Below are 16,608 nucleotides of genomic sequence, written 5' to 3' on the forward strand. Positions count from 1 at the left end.
GAGATATTTTGTGTCTCAATTTAAAAAAAAAACTGGAAAGAACCGCAAGCAACAGAAACTTGGGTGCAACTCGAGGATTTAGCGACCGAAAGATTATTCTTGGCAAATTGGTCATCCCTTTTCATGAAGATAAGAAAGCGTTTAAATGTCGCTAATAATTCTCGTATTTGAGGGCTCGACTATGTGTATCGGGACGAAAGGTGAATTCCCGGTAGGCTACTCCGGCTGGTAGAACGAAATTATATGTATTCAGAGAAGAATGAGAGATTTCGGACGATGAATAATGGATAAGTCCTGTCGCGTGTCCACCGTCATTATGTAGCTAGCGGGCCATCTCTCGCTCTTCGAAGAAAGAAAAAAAGAGAAAGAGAGAAGGGGAGAGAGAGAGAGAGAGAGATGCCGTCGTCGCGGATCGTCATTGAATTTCTGCCCCATATACACGTACAGTATATACCGTTCCACGTAATTCGCGTGTCGGGAGTATCGTGCGAACTGAGAAGCCGAGTCGAGAGTTAAACGGCTATAAATTATCGTCGCAATGAGAAATCTCCCTTTGCTGATCTCCTTTCAAGAACTACATAATAACGATGCGTGTCAACTTTACGTGACGCGGCCTCTGGTAATCGGAAAATTATAAACGCGCGGCTCCTGGAGATTGACCATTATTGGTACGTGACGTTTATCAAAACTGTTACGTTGGGAAGTTTGCGAGACGAGTTGCGAGTTGCTCGGGAATATTACACCTATATCATCCGAAACATTTATCGTTGGACAGAAGGACGAGACTTCTCTTACTCTTTTTCAGACTTTTAAACTACCTTTTATGCGTCTATACAAAAGACTGAAGATTGTTTTTCTCATTATTAACTTGCAAAAATTTTTACAAACACAGTTAAACGTATAATATTACTCGTTCAGCATAATTCGATTTAGAAACTGATAAGAAGACTAACATAAGCAGGAATTGTGGGAGAATAAGAAATCGCACTTATTTAAACCACAAGTAGAAGATAAGTGTTCAAGTATAATGGAAATTTACACAAACGATAATCGTAGACAAAGATAAAAATTTTTTCTAAATGTCAAAATAAAAAGAAATAATAAATATTTGTGTCAAGAAACTTTTGGTAAGCTAGTGAGATTAAATTAATGAATATTCGAGGGAGCCTTAATCTTGGAAATAAAATTTCACGACGTTCGCGCCAGTATCAATTCGCACAATCATTACGGCGGTGTGGCTCATCTCGGTTGAAAGAGCCTGTAACGGACGGTGTAGCGCGGCGGGGTCATGTCTATTCTCTCTTTCTGTTCGGCGGTAGTCTCTCGGATCCGACGACACACACGAACCCGGTGTGGTAGCGTAGCAGTATGGTGTACCGTGGTCCACATGGGCGGATGGACATCGGTAGTGGGATGCCGTGCGGTGATGCTGCTTGGTCCACGTTTACCGTCCTTTTCTCTCTCTCTGTCTCTCTTTCTCTCATTCACCGCAATCTCTCTGCTTTCGTCCTTCTCTCCGTCGTCTCGTTTCATCCGCTGTCCTTCATCTTCCTCTTACCACCTAGCCACATCGTTCCTCTCGCTCTCGCTGCTTTGTATCTTTCTCTTTCTCTCTCTTTCTCCGTTTCCCTTCTCCTCGTCTCGGAGGACTCGAGGGCCTCGAGTTAGCCGGCAGGCATTATGGTGGCTACTCCGTTGGCTTCTCGCATCTCTCGAAAGCTCACAAGAGAGTGTGCCCCCCCCGAGGGTCAAGGAACTCCCTCGGGAACAGGTTCACCTCCTTCTTTGCCTCTCTCCACCCCTCCTTCTCTCTCCTTCCCCCTTTCTCTCGCTGCGCCGCGCAACGCTGCCAACCCGCCCTATGCCCCCTCCGGTTCGTACCTTAGGGTTTTACTTATTTTCTCTTATTACCGCCGTGGGCATGTAGGCACGTCTTACGCACACATCTGCACATCCAGCTCGTACGTACACGAGGTACGGTCCACCTCGAGGTCCAGCGGACTCGTCGCCCTCGGTACTCCTCTCAGGTACTCCAATATGTGAGCACATTATTACAGAGGCGCAAGAGGAGCGGAGAAAGACGCGAGCATCTCGGGGAGTCTTTCGCGAGGGAGCAAAGACGAGGTAAAACGCACACGCGTTCTCCCGATGGATGAGGAAAACGCGCGAGAGAGCGAGCGTACACGCAAGGGTGTTTAGGTGCGGTTCCCTCCTCTCGCGTCCTTCCTCGACTGTACCCGAGGAGCGAGCTCTCTGAGAGCCAGATACCAGATTCCACCTGTGCTGCCTGATATGCTGCCGTTGCTGCCGTGCTCATCCTCCTCTCGTCTCTTCCATGTCTTCTCCGTGTCGTGAGATCGTTTCGAATTTGCTGGATAGCTCGTTCTTTTTTCTCTTCCTTTTCTCTCTTTCTTATTTTTTATTCTTTCTCTCTCTCGCTTTCTTAAGAGCCCGGGCCGCGACCGGACCGGGGGATTATGGCGGCCGACGAGAAAACGTGTAGATTTTTGGTACGCGCGTGAATCGACGCGATGCGAGAAATACGAGGGCTTGTAAGGGCATTTAAGTCCGCGGGTTCTCGCACCTCGCTTTATTCTCGCGATTCTCACACGTTTCGCCAGCCCGTTCGTTCGTTAAGAGATCCCCCACCGGTAATTCCAGCACATTCGGCGGCTTCCTCGTACACGGCCTCCATCTCTCCCGCGAGAGATCCTTCCGAATTAGCCGGAGCGCTTTTAACAATCCGGCTCAAATGGCACGGAGGATTATGCGGGCCGGTCCATGATCGTGAATATTTTGATGCCGCAAAGACGGTGTCGTGGCAAGAAATGAAAGAGTCATAAAGTCGCCTTTTTTGCCCGACCGTTTTCCTTCTTATCAGATTTCGCCGGGGAATCCCTTTCGCCGGGGAATCATTCCAGTTTATCAGGATCGTTCGTTAGGTAAAGCGGTATGCGCGCGTTATTATTTATGGTATTTATGCATATGTACCACAAGAGCTTCTCGAAGAAATATTTTTGCGGCGGAATCCGCATAGTTTCCGCGCGCGTGTCGCCGACAGAATTCTAGGCATATTATTCTCCTTGCCTTCTATTTTCATTATTCATGAATTTACGTTAGCTTTCTGAAGGACCTTTGCGAAAGCAGGAGGTGTAATGGATACGCGACGGGGCGCAAACCGCGCGGAGTGTATATACACGTAGAAAGATTTTAATGATCTTTCTTCAGGCATTCGTCGGATGACTATAGATACCAGATTCCACCTGGACCGCAGCCGTACGTTGCTCCGAACGCGGCCGCATCCGCGGCTCTGTCTCGAGGACACAAGCTTCCTACGTACTTTTACTTTCATGCTTTTTTGCAAAACCGATGTGAACATTCCGATTTGAGTAATTACGTGTGATAAATATTTATCAGGATTTTTTGCCACAGCTATCTCGATGTAATTTGCACATAAGCCAAGTATTATCAATCTCATATCTTATATACATATATGTACGTATGTATTTTATAACATGTATTTGTATTTCATTTTTTTATAAATACCTAAACTCATTCATCAAATAAGACTACAATATTCCTAACATATTCGTTTTATTATTTATATTACTTTCATGCGCACCGAGAGATATAGTTTTATTCGGTCGGTTGTAATAATTATTTATAAGATAAGGAAAATTTATAATGCTGCTTTGAGATTCCGCTAGGATTTCATAACGTCTGGACATATGCTGGACAGATTCGCAGGCGTGTCATGAACTTGGAGATAGCTCGGTTTCCCCGGTTCCGTTATCCCGCGAATACCCGTCAGGTGTCCTTTTGACGCCTCGCTAATTGTTGCTGAAAGCAAGTATGCCCGTTACGTAGTCACGAGAACCTAGACTAACGCGCAGTTACTCTTCCCCGTATGCGAAATTATGCGAGTTCTCGCCGAACGAAACGAATTAGCGAATCGGCATGCAAATTTTACGGCGAACGCGCGTAATTAGCGGTGCTTCGACGAGCACCGTAAAATAAAGCAAAACTTTCTCTGTTCACTATTCATTCAACATCTTATTTAATAATTAGAAGCGGTCGCGAAGATTGCATCTAAATAGAAATCGCGAATAAAAGTAAAAGTACTTTAGAAATAATGCAAAACTGAATATTTTTATATTCTGATAACGATCTCACAACAATACAATTGTGGAAAACCAGCGATATATTATGAGTTTCCTAGTAATTTAAATTGCTATTTGTAAGCTTATTTCATTTCATAGATATGAATAATGTATGATATTTAAAAAAAAATGTTAAAATTTCATGTATTGTGGAACTAAAAAAATGATTTAATAAAAATAGTTTTAAGATATAAAAATAATTAACTCTTTTCTATCTCTTCATATTTATTTTTTACATGTATACCTATCGTAATTTCATTTCCCCATTTAATTCTGCGAGGATCAATGTACATTTTCGTAATATTCCTCATAAGCATCTTATCGTATCTACTTAACTAATATTTGATAGATCTTACGATGCACGCTTCAGTGCCTTTGATTCGTCTTTTAGAAGATGTATTGGCAGCCTCGGCGAAAAAGGATATGAGGCGTACCGTTAATTCAGTGATGCTGTCAATAACGATTAGATGCGAATGACCAGTACGAAGACGAAGATGTATAAACGAATGAAGGGATAAGAGAGATTTATCGTTTCGGCTAAACTTGCGCGGCTTTCGCTACGCGAGTAGGACGAGAAAAATCAACGCACACTCCATTTACGATCGGACACGAGCCGTTAATCAATCGGTTCGAAAAAAATGACGTTATTCCATATGCGAGAAATCGGCTTCTTTCCATCTCGAGTGCTATCAATTAACCGGTGACTCCATTCCCAACCAAATGTGGATTACGCAACCGCGGCCGCTGGCTGCGCGGGGCTTGTTTTTGTCATCATCCCCTTCCGCGTACGCCGATCGTAACGAGGTAAAATGTTATTAGCGAGATAATTAATATTCGACTACGCAATCCCCGGACTTCGATGAAGAGGGGGACGCGGTTGGTTTCAGAAAAAATTATAATTACCGTCCCGTGAGAGTTTCTGGCATCGGAACAGGATCGCGAAAATAAGCCTCGCCGCCCCTCGGCGAGGCGCATCGCGAATCGCTGCTTTTTATTGCAGTCTTAAGAGGAGGCGGGCACAGATATTTGGGCGTGTAATAATCGAATGACGCCGATGAGACGAAGCGGAGCGCGCAGAGGGTGATCGTTCAATTTTCTGCACAGGCGAGTCACAGCACGCCCGTGTGGCACGGGCCTTTTTACACATGTGTGCGCGCACAATCGTGTGTGTGTGTGAATGGGCCTCCGGTCAGTTTAACGTTGGGTCAGTGAAGCCTGCACGATAAGCCTGGGCCGAGTTAATTAATGTTAAAAAAAGAGTTCGAGATAAGAATAAAGGTTCTTGTGTGCGCTCCACACGACACCACTGGACCGCCGACGGGCCTCTCCCCCGCGAGATGCCCGCCACCGTCCTGGATATGCATATTGTGCTCGTTAAATTAAACAATCGCTCTGGGATCGAAGTAAAAATTCGAGTAAGGACCTATCTAATCTACCCCGGCGGGAACGAGGCCCGTCCTTCGCTCGGCTTTGGCGATGCTCACGTTCCTCTGGCGGCTCTCGAATACGATCGTTGGAACAGGACCCAGTGTCCTTGCAGCTGTTATGATACGATAATGTTTTTTTTTTAATCTCTCGCAAATTGGCCCTTGCAATTAAATTTTAAGAGCCATTCGTTTCGAAAACTGGTAAATTAGTCGGAAATGTTTAAAGTTTCTTAAATCTTCGACTTAGGAAAAAACACTTTATGATACATATATTTTTAAACAAAATTAAAAATATGCATAAAGTATTTTATAAAAAAGTATATTTTAATATATCCTCTTCTTCTCTTTCAATATAAGCTAAGTTAATTTCAATAAATATTAATTGCCAAGGTAATTATATTATAAATATTCGATGCAATTAATTTTGTGCATTTCTCTTTAAATAATATAAGTTATCATCATGAAGAATGCAAGTATTTCTGTGACTGTCAATCGTAGATAGGCGATCGACATTGATGTCCTATTTTGACTTAGTTAAGATCCCATTAGTTTTGAAAGATGCCGATTCTGTGGAGGATCCTTTCGTCTTGTCGAAAGTGTAGATGCTACTGCCGTGATATATTGGGAGCGAGAGTAAGGTGGTTTTTAACGAGATGAGCTGTTATACACTCGCACACCATGAATGGAGACGGCTGTGTTAAGGAAGGGATCAACAGGTGTCTCTCCTACCTGTCGCTGACGAAAACTTATCGAAATCCGTTTAACGCCCATAAGGACCAACCATTGAGAAGAGGGCGAAAGCCGCGAACGAAAGTGAGAGGACTGGAAAAAAAAGAAAAGGAAGTCGAGAGAAGAAAGAGAAGAGAGTAGAAGCGTGATCGGTAGAAGTGAGAGGGTGGCACAGGCTCCCACAGTTATTAGGGACCGGCTGAAGATTTCCAGGTTTAAGGGCTAACCTGTGCTACGTCGACGATGGAAGGAGTCACCTGTCAATTACGGACAGAGTTTTTAGACTCCCTCGTACTCGGGCCTGATCGTTATCCCGCTCAGGAAATTGAGCGTTCAGTCCGCTCGGCGAACCTCCCGCTTCTCCTCCCCGAGTGAAAACTCTGTGGGTTTCGTCGAGTTAGACCGCGCGATCGCTTATTAACGCTTATTCTCGTGCATTTCGTGCAATTTTGGCGTTAACAAAGCGCAGTCCTGCGCGTTGCGAAAGAGAAGAGAGTTCCGCGAATTTTATTTTCGAAACCGATCGGCTCTCCGAGGGACTCTCGACGTTCGTGCTCGAACAACGCGATGCTCGAGGGCGCGCGAATCATGGGGATTGAACTTATGTAAGAGAATACGTGTGTTTCTCGAACGCGGAGCCGATGTATATCATTGCAGGTGCCGTAATTAATGTAGATCGAAGTGCTTTAATCGCTGCGTAAAAAGAGCAAAACTGACCGCGCCGAGCAATTTCTCCGACGTAATCCGCTTCGAGATGCCGAGCCACCCGACATTACGTCCATTGAGAACGCACAAATTAACCGCTCTGCTGTCCGACTTTTACGAAATACATTACAGAACGTTCCTCGATCACGAAAGAAATCCTCGCTCGCTCTCTTCTTATGCGGAAGCATCGAGTTGCATGTATTGGTCATCGTTACAGTTTGAAAACATAGTTGCCGGTCAAAAAATTTTGAATTTGCAATCACGACGCGAAGCAAGTGTGACGCAATCCGGTTGTTATATAACGGGCGTCGACGAAGCAAAATGGCACGCATCGCGTTCGTTATATCCACACGTACTACGAATATTCCCGCATTAGCGTATTCTTTCGCATTATCGTACACACATTAATGTATTTATTCACTTAAGAATTTATTTATTTCACCAGTTGTTGGCAATCTGATATGCGCTGTGCGTACGCTCGCGTTCCTCGTAATAACGGAGATAAAGGCGCGATTCATCCGTGGGAAACATCCGGGCGTGTTTTATTAATAATTCGCATCCAATCAACGATCGCCATTGTCTCACACAGACACCACTTCCCTTTTTCATTCTCCGGCGAGAAAATCCGCGCACGTCAAAATTCTGCGGCGCGAAATGAAATCACGATTCATACGAATATATTTCTCCGCTATACGTGAGTGGCGTATGGAATCGGTATCAAGTGGTAATCAAAGAATCTCATTAGATAGCAGAAATTTCATCAAACTCCTTTCCTCCCTCATTTTTCTCTTCCTCTATCTCTCTCTTTCTCTCCCTCTCTCTCTCTCTTTTCCTTAATTGTACAAGTCGCTTGCGGCAACGCATAGTTAATTTTCATGTACGAGCGTTTGAAAGTGACCGTACAAAAAAGCCTTGTATATCGCGTTTCAAGTAATTCTAACAACATGCATATGTTATAAATGCGAACCTGATATACATATTTTTTTCGAGCCCTCTTACAAGGATAATTAGACAATGGAAAGAATTAATCGACAGAAAAAAGTCAAGAGTCAAAAACGACAAATTTTGAAAGCGCATGTTACAAATGCACAGAAATTATTTGCAATTAAAATAACAAAAAGAGGATAAATATGATGAAGTTTACAAATTGTTGCATGCAAAAAAATAGTCGGTCTAATATATATTAAGCCCAGGCATCTTCAGAAAAGATTTTCATTCGTGTTTGAAACAACAACAAAATGAAATCGAAGCAATGATTATATTAATGTTTAATACGACAAACTTATATTCTGCATAAAAAATATTTAAAAATTGAAAATTTATTAGAATCTCGAAAGGATTGCGAAAAAAAATTGCCAGTGGAACGGAATAGAAACGCGGAAGTCTTACTGTGTCTGAAAATTGTTAATGTTGTGGTCAACTGAAAAAAATAGAATGAATCTCTGTTGCATTGTCGGTGATATCTTGACGTTTACATAGACACAGACGATGCTACACGGTCGTCAGAATTGCGTACAATCTGTCTCGCGTTTTCGCTGTTCATCTCGTACCATCTTTCTCGATTCTCCTGCCAGATCCTCCATTCAATGGACCGCTCTCGCAAGATTCTTATAGTGGTACTCACGCAAAACGCCGCCACGTGACGGGCATCCGGATCGCCGATGAAGATTCCCGTCCTGTTCACGAGGAAATCGACGAGTAATTGCTGCGATGCCACACGGTACATTGGTTTCACGCAAATCTAATCTCTGTTCCCCTCACGATGAACTCACGAGAAGCTTCGCGTAAATATTAAAAGTCTTAACAAGTGTCTTGCATGTCTACAAGATATATTTTTTAAATATAAATTTAAAACTGGCGTTATTTTTTGCACAATCTCTTTTAAATGTAAAATAATTTGTAGATAAATCAGATAATATTCCATATATTTTAAGACAATTCATGACTTTCGTAGGAATATAGATTAGTGTCATGTGCTGCTTAATATATTAAGATATTATAAATCCTTTCTTTCAAAGCTGACGACTTGTCCTTTCATACAATTCTATTCCACATGTCATTTCGTATTATATGGACGAATAAACGAGCCGGTCTTTTATACGCTACAGTGATGTCGGTTTTCACTGCTCAGAATGTTCTTGAGGCCGCCTCAGAATCTAGGTAGAAACGTCCGTACGTAGTAGAAACTAATGATCGATGATAGAGACTTGTGTTATCTGCGATCAATGTCAAGATTATAATCGCGTGCTAGTTTCTCGGCGCGATTTTCAATAAGTGTCTAGCTGCTGCGGAATAATGTAAATCGCCACGTGCTTACGTAATCAACACGCATAATACCCGAGTAATAATATTGTCTGCGCAACGAGTAGTAAGGTAGAAAGTATGCCTTAACACAACTTGATATATATCAGTTTATACATACATATACAAAGTTGAAACTATTCTATCGTTCCTTTTTCTAAATTCCTTTCAATGTCATTAGTTCATTAATCATTTATCACGTCACATGTAATTATTAAAGTGATAAGTGGATGATAAATTCTGCTGGACTTTTTCTAAGTATAAATGTGACTCAATTATGTAATGCTTTCTTGCGTATAAACCTTCTGTTGTTATATTTTTATATATTTCTTTTTATTTTTCTTCTATGTTTATTTGTTTTTAAAATTCTTTTTCTTGGTCTTTAATTTTCTCTCTACGAAATTTGCATTCGAGCAAATATTAAGCGATAATTTAACAGGTATCAAGTCCTGAACACGCATAGATATTACACATTCGTGTATAAAATATTTACGAGGTTAAAATAATCGAGAGCCATCGGTGTCGACTGTATAAATGCGATGCCGGGAGGACCAGTCGGTCCATCTTGGACTTATCTCTTGCCTGAACTATAGGAGGACCAGGGTATAATCACGGTCCGGTTCTCCCTCGAAAAGCATATGCCATAGAAACGCGGCTTATCTAAATATATCCCAAAGTAAAAACACACGAAAACGTTTTAATTAACTAATTAACATTCTTGGTATCTCTTGTGCCTTTTGTATTTATATCTCGATTCTGCGGATCAAGTCTCTCGTGGCATTCTTCGTAGATTGACACGTTTTAGCATGTAAGTGCGATGCGCGTTACGAAACAATTTCTCTTTTCTTCACATTGAGATATTATCATACATTAAACGTAATATTTCTTCATTTTTACTCGACTAATATTTTCCAGTTTTTCATGCGTTAACTTTTATCCGCACACATCAATTTTGCGCTAAAGTGCCTTTATTTTACCTAATATATTGAAATCGCGACATTATCATATATTAAAAATTATGTAATCATATTTAGAATGGAATACAATAAACAATGATGTCAAATATAATAAGAATTCTAAAAGTTGTAGGGGAAACTTATTAAGATGGAAGGACACGACTAAGTCGTAACAAAGGGATTGCGCAGCGGATATTCCGGTTATAATACTAAGAGTTAAAAATTGCGCATAGGCCTCTCGTCTCACCTCCGCCACTACGCTCCCGTGAAAGACGGTGAGCCCCCTTCCAGCCCCCCATAGGTCCACAGGTCCCGTCGAGCCGAGTTAATCGGCGCGGACCTTCGCAAGCACGCTTCGCCACCTCGACTCGCTTCAAGAGGCTCCAAAGCTGGTATTAATAATCCGACGCCAGATCCTTCGCCGTGCTTCTTCATGCACTTTTTCGACGCGCCAACCCGTCGCTTCTCAGTCACGTTAATCTCCCCGAACTCATTTAATTCGCAAGCGAGACGCAACACGAGCGTAAACGTTGGCGCAGTCTGCAAATTCCGTAGCGACATACACGCGCATGTACATCCAATACGATCATTGAAATGTTGTGTGTTACGCTACGTTCGAGAATAAAACGAACACCCGTTGACCTCGAACGGTACGATCGGTCATTTTCTTTTCTCTAGAAAATCCCATCGGATCGAGATTGCGCCGCGATATCGAGGCATCCACTTTCATGTAATATTGCTCAATGGCATAAATCATACCTGTTATATTGGGCTTATTTGTATTTACGTGTGACACGTAATCGGTCTATCGTTACCCCTGAAACGTGAACGTAATTTGACGTGCGCGCGAACGCATTACGGACATTACATTATATTACGGTAGAACCGCGGAACCGCGTTAAGCGAATCGTTCGGCACGATTTACCGTTGCGTTCAATATATCGCAACGTGTTATCGTAGTTTAAGATTAGGTTGTCGCGGGTAATTCCGTATTCACGGCCGGGACCCGTATATAGGCAGTGAAATATCGCATATAGTGATTTAACGCTAATTCGACGATGTAGCAGTCTGGTAAAAGAGCGTCTTCCTGTTTCGCTCGTGTCGGCGAAAGTCTTTTTCGAGAAAGGCTCTCTCTTTCTCTTGCTCTCGAGGGTCGCCCGCGCCTCTTTCACCTGTCACACCTCGACATTCGTAGGAGGCCAAAAGGCTAATACGTTCGAATAACCGGATTAAGACTGCGTGGATTAAGGAATGAAGAAATACTCGCTCGATTTGCCACGGACGAGAATTACACACGGATAACGAGAATTGCACACGGATAACGATATGAAAATGTTTCATCATAACAGCTGCAATTCCGGAAGTATCATAGTTTACGTTCAAGAGAATCCCTTAACGCTTATCTAGCTTTTATTTTATTATAAAATTATTTATTAATTTATTCCAAAACAGCGAAAAAATTTCCCTCAATTCATGAAAGTTAAGATATCAGCAACAAGGATGAGAATTGACATCTGGCAATGGACATGTGCTTTTTTTTAATTTTTCAGATATTTAAATAGTAATATCAATGTGTTACATTATTGAGTTTAATAGTGTGATGGGATAACAAGAGAATATAAATACAATTCGTGCGGTAAAATCGAGTGGCGACTTACTCGCCATATGTCGCCTTCTCTCGAAAAGATGTAAATTCTCACCGTTTAATCCGCTTATATCGGACCGATATTACTTTCAGTCTTCTCTTCCTATAAAAGGTCCATAATATATGCACGATATGAGTGCGACGATAACAACGAGGGCGCCGGCGGCTGTAAAGTTATATGGCATCTTTTTTGTGCTTTCACAAAATTCATGAACCATTTTTACGGCCGCCAGATATTCCTCGTAAATCGGCGATAGCTATGTAATATTCCGCCTTAAAAGCAGACTTTAATAAAAATATCGAGGTGTTAGAAGACTCGTCAACTGGCGTTATATTATTTATCAATTATGTTATTTGTTTTCTAGAAATATATATTGCAATAAGCATGAGTATGTGTGTTAAGATTTTATAAATGTAAAACTTCAAAAAATGTACATAATAAAGAATCAAAGAAAATTCTAAAATTTAATTGTTATTTCATTGTTATTTCTTATAATTATTTAAGAATATAATCTCAATTAAAAGATATAAATTAGACAAAAGAAATTTTTTCTACAGCTTGATCGTGGATGAGAACAGTTCAGGGAGCAAAAATAAAGGGATAGATGTCCCATTGTGGAAATTAATGATTTTTCTACATTCATTATGGTGAAAATTGAATACAATTACAATTGAATAAAGTGATCCATTCTTGCCTTTTTCCCCTTGTAATTGTACTAAATTCATCGGAAACCGGTGTATCAATTATAATGGCCGATCGTTAATAACGACTCGGTCATAATGACAATGCTGCCCCTTCGTTGCGCACACAAGCGGCATTAATAATACGAATTAATACGTACGGCGATAAGCGTGAGCCTATAGAAAAGCCGCGTGTATAGCCGAGAGTCGTTTCGTAAGGTGCCGGGGCGGTCTGCCGAGAGCTACTACTTTTTGTGTCAATTAATATTTCGTCACGGATCAGAGGCGGCTAAAAGCAGCGTCTAGAAACCCTTCGGGGCCTCACGGCCCATTCAAGCGTACTTGTCTGCCGTCTATTTAAGATACGGTACATCGTATCACTTTGCTCGATTTTCTTTCCGCTTACTGAATTCGAGGAAGATGGTATTTCGGATTTTTCGAGTGCTTATACATACTTTATCTCGTCCCGTGATAACGAAGTCGCCGAGTGATTTAGCGAAAACAACTGACTCGACATTTAATCTAAATTATTATACGAGTTCCGCGCCTTTTATTCGCTCACCTTATACAAGTAATTCATTAAACGCGCTTAATAAAGTGTGGAGCATCATGCGAATCATGAGTTCATGTTAATAACATGACAGAGAGGCGTCGTACAGTTCTCCACCTCGTTTGCTTTTATCGCTTCGACTTAATTTTCTGGCCACTTACGCGCGCCTTACCGCCGCCGTGCTCCGGTATGCGAAGCGTGGAAGACAAAAAGAGAGCCATCTAATTAGATGCGATAAAAATGATAACGACATTCCAGATGCGTGCCATTTCGATACCGCGGTCGACCGCGACTGTCTCACGGAGCTCGTTTTCCCGTTCTCGCGTCCGTACGCAGATTTACGTACACGGTGCGTAATGCGACATTATTATTTATTCGCCGAGTAACCAGGTAGAGCGACGGTAAATTAGTAGATCGTCCGGCGGTGACTTTGCTATTGAATACGATATCCAGTTAATAACGCGCGCGCGGAAAAAGGACGAATGCGTTAAAGAGAGGCAACGCATCGCCGCGCCAGTACGTGTGTGGATTGCTCCGTGTCAGGAATCCGCTGATCTTAATCGATACACGCGGAATAAGGAGCGCGTTGCACATCCGCGTGCCCGGAATCCTGTTTCTTACGGCCCAAGGATACGCGTAATCTCCCAGGATTTGTTCGCGCGGGAAATCAATGACGTCCGGCATCGTCGGATGACTCATTCCGTTCTCGCCCTGCGTTGCTTCCCACCGAAAAGAGTCGCCAGGATGAAATCTCACAAGATAATTAAAAGAAAGAAATTTACAAGAAATTTACAAGAATTTTTCGAAATTTGAAAATAATAATTTTTCTAAAAAAAGGCTCTAGTTAAAAAAAATATACTTTTTTTTTTACTCTTTCATGCAATGTGTAATTTTAAGTTTAATGACTTTATTACTAAATTGAATATATTACTTTGTTTCATGCTACTTGATAATCAATGAGAAATTTTATTATATTTAAATCTATTTATTATCTATTTTTTGATTAACAGAAGAGAAATGATTAGAGGATATCTCACTGAAGCACCAGTCTTACACGCATTTTTCGAGCTCCAGTTGGCCGGTCGCGCAAATTTGCATTGTGACCGCTTCTAATGGGATTGTCGATACGCTTCGCGCGCAAGACTATTATTCCCGTCGCCGGCCGGCAAGAGTCAATAAAGCCAGAAGCAAATACGGCTTAACAGATTTCAAGCGAGTAACCGCGTTTCATTACACAACGCGCGGCTCGCAGCCGGGAAAATAACGACTGAGGTGTTTCCACACTCCAACATGTCTAACGCACCCAAGGCCAGAGAATAGCCTTCTGCACTCAAGGATCCAAGAGAATCCAAGAGAAAGAGAGAGAAGCTCTATTCCTCTTTGCACGACTTTAACTTCTGCTTGCTGAGCGCGTTAAAATGCTATTCTTCGCGCGAAGCGACCGCATCATCGCCCTGTTTTACGCTTCGCCATGAGAACGATGCATCAGGGTGTTCCGTGAGGCTCCGCAAATTATCGCATCACGGCCCAATAAATGTATGTAGCGTAAAGTTCTAAATGGCTCTAACTGTAGCTTTCGTCTCGCATGGATGACTTATCGCGCGAGACCGGCCGCTCCCGCTGTCACCAAACTATTATAACGCGTAACGGTGTGACCATAAATAACGTAATCGTGGGCATCGGTTTTAGCGGGAGCCTGTGAAACGCTTTTGCCGCTTGATAGCCGTTGATTAATCGCTATCAAAAGCTATGTCGGATAAACGATAAGCATCGTATCCGGAAGCGGTTTTTAACACGAAGAACTTTAAGAGTTTTTACGAAATTTTTTTTTCGAGAAACGTTTATCTCCGCTCTTTGAGCATCTAAGAATCAGGTCGCATTGCGCACAGTATATCGTTCAATCATAAGTGTTTTCACCTTCCGGACAGTGATTACGGTACAGGTCCGGGGCGTGACCCGTGTCCGAGCAAAGATTGTCGCACGCACATATGCCGATGTCCTCCAGAAATTCCTGAGAAATGGAGACAAAATCTAAACGAGGCCATCGCGTCGCCGTTCCTTCGAGACACGCGGTAAAAGCTTCGTCACGACCGCAGCGGACTCGTTTACGTCTTACGCGTATTGTTAATTTGATACGTAGACGTCAGGATACATGCCTTGCATGTCAGAAGTAACAACACAATTCCGCATCGGAATTGTAATTGCTATAAAAAAATCGTATTCAAATAATATTGCAAGGATCCGCGATCCGGACACGATTTTGCGGAGAGTATTAATCTGCCTCGCCGAGAGGAGAGACGAACGTGCAGCGGAGAACTAGGAGCGAGGAGAGGGTGGATAAAAAGGCGATTGTTTCAGTTCGAGTAAGCGAGGTAGCGTGCCCCGGGGGCCCGTCGCGCCGCCGCCGTAGCCAATGTAAACGGGATTGTCGGTTGCACCAATGGTGCGGTGCTGGCGCTGGCACCGGCTTGCTGGCATCATCGGCATCCAGCATCCAGGGACCAGCGACAGCGGCAGCTAGGAAACCCGGCGACGGCCCGTGAGCGGGTTTGTGAATGCAGTCTTCGGCTGCATTTATGCCGGTAGCTGGAGGCGCTTATAAATAAGGGGTCGGAACGCGGGGCAAGAGATGAAAGGGGGGAAGGGGCGAGCGAGAGAAGGAAAAATCAGTGAAAGAGAAGGGAATAGAGACGAGAAGGGAAAGGAAGATGAAATGAGCGCACGCACGTAACGTATGTGTGCGGATTCAATTATTCTGCGATTACAACGCGACTGGCGACTGGCCGGCCGACTGGCTGGCTTCGATCGCCACTGGTGCCTCTTTGCGCCTACGTGCCTTTACGTCGCGGTTGTTATACTGGGTGATCCGTTCAAGTACGAAGGAGTTAGCGCGTCTTCGGAAAGTGTTAATGATCTTATCGCGATTCGAGCCACATACTGTCAGAAAACTGAAATTCTCGTCGAAAAAAAGAGATATCGTTTTCACTTAATTATATATTATTTAGTTATTGTGTATTATTAAAATAAATAAAGTATCTTTAATAATGAATTAATAAAAAACGTTGCAAATAATGTGAAATATACAGTCTTTGCAAAAATTTGTCAGACATATTTAAGAGCAATAATATTTAATTATATTTAATTAATCTGTAATTTGACGATAATATATTTAATTCTTTCGATTTTTATCTTTATATATATGATGTACTAAATTATTAGTACTAAACATTGCACTTCACATATAGTGCGCAATAACTGTCTTCCCCATGAAAGACGATCACCTTGTATAAGTGGTGTGACTGGCCAATATTCTCCTCGCGCACTTATTCGTTCCCGCAGTCACTTACACATGCCCTATCGCGATCACGTCAAAACCATCACGATCTGTTATTGCATACTGCTTACACTCTATGCGCGTCATACGCCGATAAGCCACCGGCGAATCTGATAACGT

The 16,608-nt window shown here is 42.5% G+C and overlaps 1 long non-coding RNA gene across 1 annotated transcript in view; it reads right to left on the reverse strand.

Annotated features, from left to right (window-relative positions):
- Nucleotides 1-16,608, reverse strand: part of LOC145976764 (uncharacterized) — a 50,649-nt gene that overhangs the window by 1,153 nt on the left and 32,888 nt on the right. The window lies entirely within an intron of this gene.

This window comes from Camponotus vicinus, unplaced genomic scaffold (genome assembly GCF_025532165.1).
Source record: "Camponotus vicinus isolate PSW18456_S1 unplaced genomic scaffold, iyCamVici1.0 SCAF_9, whole genome shotgun sequence".
Classification (NCBI taxonomy): domain Eukaryota; kingdom Metazoa; phylum Arthropoda; class Insecta; order Hymenoptera; family Formicidae; genus Camponotus; species Camponotus vicinus.